The following is a 6,452-nucleotide window of genomic DNA, read 5'->3' as shown; positions in this document are numbered from 1 at the left end:
CTCACATTTTGAGTGCAGGGGGGTGGGGTGGGGTGGGGTGGGGGGGATCTTTACCAGTGGAGACCAAGGTAGGTTAAGTCCTCCTGGTGTTGAGAGAGACCTGTTCTCAACAGGGTTTGGTCTTTGTATTTTATTTTCTTTCATGAATGAGAAACTCTTTGGCTCGGCTGCGCGCAACTGCCAGGCATGCCGAGGACCATCCTGTTCAAGGAGCTCATTAGCCATGTGGGCTTTCTTGGAGGTGATCCTGTACTGTGATGCACCTCCAGAATTGCTTCCGACTTCTGAGAACAAGGCAGGCATGAAAGTGTCAGATAACCTTAGACCTGGAGTTAAAGACAGACAGGTGGGAGCTGGGAATTGAGCAGACAGTGCGCTTAACCACTGAGCCGTCTCTCTCCAGCCCCCGCCCATCTTTGTTTTTCTTTTTCTTCTTTCAGTTTCTTTTAACCAAGCACACTCCTGATGGATGAAAGCGTACATTGGCCTAGACACTCGCTACCTGAGGGTTTCAAGACTGACTGACTGTTTGTTCGATTAGGTTGGCGGAGGGGCAGGGCTCTCAATTTAATTGAATTTTTATTTCCTACCATGCCTTCCGATCATAGTTTCCTATCCCCAAACTCATTATGGTCTATATACAACCTAGTGAGACTTCATTGTCCTCCTATGGCCCAGATGCATGGCAGGCCCTGCTACTTGGTTTCCTTTGGTTTGGTTTGAGACAGACAGGCAGACAGGCAGGCAGGCTGGCTGGGTGGCTGGCTGGCTGGCTGGCTGGCTGGCCGGCCTCGAACTCACAGTGATCTGTCTGCCTCTACCTCCGGAGTGCTGGGAATTCAAGGCAGGCAGGCAGGCAGGCAGGCAGGCAGGCAGGCAGGCAGGCAGGCAGGCAGGCCCTCCTTTTTGAAAAGTTTGAAAATCAGGCACCACACATAAGAGCCATTTGGATATTCTTTGAATACGGACACTTTCCTTAGGAACACAAAGTTAAACCCAAAGTATGCAGAAGGAATGGTATAACAACTTAGAATTGGCCGGGCAGTGGTGGCGCACGCCTTTCATCCCAGCACTCGGGAGGCAGAGGCAGGCGGATCGCTGTGAGTTCGAGGCCAGCCTGGTCTACAAAGCGAGTCCAGGGCAGCCAAGGCTACACAGAAGAGACCCTGTCTCCAAAAAAAAAAAAAAAAAAAAAAAAAAAAAAAAAAAAAAAAAAAAAAAAAAAAAGAAAGAAAGAAAGAAAGAAAGAAAGAAAGAAAGAAAGAAAAAGAAAAGAAACAACTTAGAATTGCTTACGTACGGAGAAAATACTTTCCTTTTCCTGGCTTTTGGTTCCATTTTTTTCCCATTTATTTATTTATTTATTTGGTTGGTTGGTTGGTTGGTTGTTTTATTTTTGGATTTTGGATTTTTTTTTTTTTTTTTTTTTTTTTTTTTTTTTTTTTTGAGACAGGGTCTCTTCTGTGTAGCCTTGGCTGCCCTGGACTCGCTTTGTAGACCAGGCTGGCCTCGAACTCACAGCGATCCGCCTGCCTCTGCCTCCCGAGTGCTGGGCTGAAAGGCGTGCGCCACCACTGCCCGGCCAATTCTTTATTGCAATATCGTCCTTTCAAACTGTAATTGAATCGCCCACCCCAACCCCACTTTGTAGACCAGGTTGGCCTCAGAGTTCTGCTTGACTCTGCCAATACTGCCCTGAATTTCCCTACTTTGGAAAACTTTTATCTGTGAGATCACTCGGCTCACAATTAAAACAAACAATCAAACAAAGGGAAAAAAAAATCAGCCAAGGCTACACAGAGAGACCGTCTCTCAAAAAAAAAAAAAAAAAGAATTGTCCCTTACTACAGCTGCGCATGCCTATAATCCCAGCACTCTGGGAGGCAGAGGCAGGTGGGTGAATAGGTTTTTATTGGCGGGGGTGGGGAGGTGGGCTCTCTGTGAATTTGAGGTCTGCCAAGGATTTTACACAGAGAAACCCTGTGCGGGGCGGGCGGGGGTGGGGGAGGGGGAGAAGAGGAGAATTGTCTCTTGGTTGAGGCCCCTGCAGCCCCACCCCACTAGCTAGCACAGCAACAAAGGGTGTGTCTCTGATCTGCAGAGCCTGGAGGGATGCCTGTCCTGAGGAGTTTATTTCTGCTGTTTTGCAGCATTCCTTGCTCTGCTCGTTGCCCTTGTGGTCTTCACACCCCCTCTTGATCTATGACTTGTACGAAAACTCGAAGGGGGCAGTAGCGTTGGCACGTACAACAAGAAATAGTGAGTGCTTGATCTTTTTCAGGTGTTGCTGCCAGAGCACATTCATGATTTGACCACCACCCTTGGAAAGAATTTAGAGATTCCGGCGTGGTGGCACACGCTTGTTTCTAAAGCAGGTCCAGGAGAGCAAAGGATACACAGAGAAGCCTTGTGTCGGAAAACCAAGATAAAAAACCAAAAAACCAAAAAAAAAAAAAAAAAAAAAAAAAAAGGAACAAACAAATAAACAAAGGAATAAAACTCAGAGATGTAGCCGGGCATGGGGGCACACGCCTTTAACCCCAGGACTCGGGAGGCAGAGGCAGGCGGATCGCCTACAAAGCAAGCCCGGGACAGCCAAGGATACAAAGAGAAAACCTGTCTCGAAAAACCAAACCAACCAACCAAACAAAAGAACTTAGAGATGTAGATTGTTAGCAATGATGACTGCCCTTACAAAGAATTTGGCTTAGCAAGTTTGAGGTTTAGGAAGAGGTACACTCTTAACAGCCGAGCTACAGACTTTTTGAGGCTTACAAGCAAAAGCAGTGCCTTGACTACCACTAGCTGACATGATTCTGTCATGGAAGCTGGACTTCTAGGGGATTGATTTCTTTTTATTTTTTTATTTTTGGCTTTTTAGAGACAGGGTTTCTCTGTGTAGCCTTGGCCATCCTGGACTCACTTTGTAGACTAGGCTGGCCTCGAACTCACAGCGATCCGCCTGCCTCTGCCTCCCGAGCGCTGGGATGAAAGGCGTGCGCCACCATGCCCAGCTGGGGATTGATTTCTTACTGCTACTTTTTTTCCCCTCAGCTTCCTTGATGTGATTTGATAAAAATTGTTAATGAGTAGATGGGCACTTTGGAGATTTAAACTAGAAATGGTTGGTTAAATTCGTGATTCTTTTAGGATTACACACACACCTTTAAAAATAATTAACACAAAACAATTCATCCTGTCTTTGTAACTGCATTCATTGGAGCTTTTCATGTTTCATCCAAGTGTGTGTGTGTGTGTGTGTGTGTGTGTGTGTGTGTGTGTGTACAGAGTGGGGGGAAGGGAGAGAGAGAGAGAGAGAGAGAGAGAGAGAGAGACAGAGAGAGAGAGAGAGAGGGCTCAATTTTCATTTTTATTTCTTTTTTCTTTTTCGTTTTTGTTTTTTGAAACCGGTGTGAGCCACCATGCCTGGCTCAGCTAAATTTTATTAACAATTATATTTTTAGTATGAACCACCAGACTAACCCAGACGAGATGAATGAATGAATGAATGAATGAAACCTTCTGTTTATTAGTTCCCAGGAACGACTATCCCAGTGCTGTCAGCAGGATTTCTTCTGCTGGCACCTGGAGCCCTTGAGCGGTTCTCTGTTTACATTTATATCTCCTCTTGGAATTTTTTCAAGGAGGTTTTTCAGCTGGTTGGTAACAACCAAGCTCCCCAACAAGGTGCTGCTGCTGCTGCTGCTGCTTCTTCTTCTTCTTCTTCTTCTTCTTCTTCTTCTTCTTCTTCTTCTTCTTCTTCTTCTTCTTCTTCTTCTTCTTCTCCTCCTCTTCCTCCTCCTCTTCCTCCTCCTCCTCCTCCTCCTCCTCCTCCTCCTCCTCCTCCTCCTCCTCCTCTTCTTCTTCTTCCGACGGAAGTTAAGACAGGGTTTCTCTATGTAGCCTTGGCTGTCCTGGACTTACTTTGTGGGCCAGGCTAGCCTCGAACTCACACTGATCTGCCCGCCTCTGCCTTCCAAGCGCTGGGATGAATGGCGGGCGGGCGCCACCAAGCCCGGCTAAGTGTTGGATTTCTGTTTTGTTTTCTGTAAAGTCAAGGGTCCCTCTGTGTAGTCGTGGCTGTCCTGGAAGACACTCGGGAGACCAAACTGGACACAGACTCAGAGGCTCACTTGCCCTCACCTCCCAAGGGCTGCTGCAATTTTGTGTGTAGGTGTTTGCTTGTTTTCAGGGGTAGCGTTTCGATGCAACAGCCCTGGCTGTCGCGCAGCTTGCTCTGCAGACCAGTCTGCCATTTTGCTTTGGTTTGTCTTTTCTGTGAAGTGAAGGGCTTCACGTTTAGAGTCAGATTTGGTGCAGGCACGCAGGGGCCATACCTAATATGCCGTGGCTTTCTCAGAACCCTCTCTGTGTATGCCAGGCTCGCCTCCGATTCGGAGCGACCCACCAGCCTCTGGCCCCCAAGTGCCGGGATGAGAGCCGTGGGCCGCCCCAGACGGGTTGCTTGAATTCAATGTTTTATCTTGCTGTCTGGCTGGGTTGAGTGAAAAAGAACCTGAAGTTAGATCAAGGTCATCACCCCTCCCTCAGCCTTTGACTGAACTCCTTATCTCTTAACTACTTTCCAGTGAAACCTTAGTTTCTCCTTGGAGGTGAAGAGGCCTCCGTGGCTGGTGTGGAAAGTCAGCCGTTTTCAGGTGTCACAGGGAAATGCTCATTTGGATTTTGGTTCCCCCTCCCCCTTCCCCTCCTCAGACAGGATTTCTCTGAGGAGTAGTAGTACTGGAATCACTTTGTTGATCAGTTTGGCCTCAAACTCACAGTGATCTGCCTGCCCCTGCCTCAGCAGTGAGTGCTGGAATTAAAGGTGTGTGCCACCACCATGCCCAGCTGGGTTTTGCTGTGTTTTATTTTAACAGATGGTGTTATTCTCTTTATGTAGCCTGTATTGTGTCTATTTTTGTTTTTTGGTTATTTTTTTTCTTTTTGAAGATTTATTGACTATTATGTATACAGTGCTCTGCCTGCATGTACATACACCGGCAGGCCAGAAGAAGGCATCAGATCACATTATAGATATTACAGATGGTTGTGAGCCACCATTCATATTGTTGCTAGGCATTGAACTCAGGAGGAGCAGTCAGTGTCCTTAACCAGTTCACTATTCACAGCGTATCTGCCTCTCTCTCTGTCTCCCATCTGACATCTATAAATCCCTATTGATATCTGTTGCTAAGATACTTAATTCTTTCTTTCTTTCTTTCTTTCTTTCTTTCTTTCTTTCTTTCTTTCTTTCTTTCTTTCGTGCTTGTGTAGCCCCTGTTTTATCACACATGAGTTATGCTCATGCATTTATTTATTTGTTTGTTTGTTTGTCACTGCTGCATTGCTAATAAATAGATTCAGTACTGACTGATGACTAATAAACATTAGAAGGTAGCTGGCACTACCTAGACCAGCCTGCCTGATTCTGCTGTGATCAAATGAGGGAACTATGAGGATTGGTCTCCATTTGTCTGTCTCTGTGTCTATTATCTATCTATCTATCTATCTATCTATCTATCTATCTATCTATCTATCTATGTGTGTATGTATGTAGCTAACATCTATGTATTTATGTATTAGTATAGTACGGAGAATACACTAAATAAAGGACTAGTTTATCCTTTTTAAATAGTTGAGTAAAGAATTAAATATTTAGCCAGGCATGGTGGCACACGCCTTTAATCCTATCTATCTATCTATCTATCTATCTATCTATCTATCATCGATGTATTTACTTACTTACTTATCTACTTACACAGTGTTTAAATTATTTTGGAGACAGAGTCTCTCTATGTATTCCTGTCTGTCTTGAAAATCGCTGTGTATACTGACCTAGTTTGGAACTAGAACTTTTCTTGGGTTAAAGAAATTGTAGTTTTTTGCTTGCTTGCTTGCTTGCTTGCTTGCTTGTTTGTTTCCAGACAAGGTTTCTCATGTAGCCTTGCCTGTCCTGGACTTGCAAGTGCAAGTGATTCTCTCGCCTTTGTCTCCCAAGTGCTGGGATTAAAGGCAAAGGAAAACAAAACCAAAAACAAAGCCAGGCATGGCGTGGTGGTGCACGCCTTTCATCCCAGCCCTCGGGAGGCAGAGGCAGGCAGATCGCTGTGAGTTTAAGGCCAGCCTGGTCTACAAAGGGAGCCCAGGACTGGACAGCCAACGCTACACAGAGAAACCCTGTCTCGGGGCGGAGGGTGTGGGGGTGGTGGTAGTGGGAGACAGAAACAAAACAAAACAAAACAAAACACCAAAACTTAGCTGTCACACCGGCCCGGTGGAGAGGGAGAGCCGCGCCCACCTCTGCCATGGCGGGTGCCAGTACTGGAGGGGCGGGGCCAATATCGCCCTAGCGACGGTATCATCCAGCGAGCACCACAGCGCCCGCCCGGATGATGGTGTGTTGTTCTCATAAATTACACTCTTTTCGGTGTGACAGCACCTCAGCATTT

At 46.2% G+C, this 6,452-nt stretch overlaps 1 long non-coding RNA gene across 1 annotated transcript; it reads left to right on the top strand.

Annotated features, from left to right (window-relative positions):
- Nucleotides 1–465: 465 nt before the first annotated feature.
- Nucleotides 466–1,281, top strand: LOC311589087. Its single transcript, XR_014776415.1, has 2 exons — nucleotides 466–702; nucleotides 749–1,281. It is a non-coding gene; the product is annotated as an uncharacterized lncRNA (long non-coding RNA).
- The last annotated feature ends 5,171 nt before the right edge of the window (nucleotides 1,282–6,452 follow it).

The sequence above is a fragment of the Acomys minous genome (genome assembly GCF_964271855.1).
Source record: "Acomys minous genome assembly, chromosome: 18".
Classification (NCBI taxonomy): domain Eukaryota; kingdom Metazoa; phylum Chordata; class Mammalia; order Rodentia; family Muridae; genus Acomys; species Acomys minous.
The sequence above is the reverse complement of the archived record's forward strand: the minus strand, read 5'-3'. Positions and strand labels throughout refer to the sequence as shown.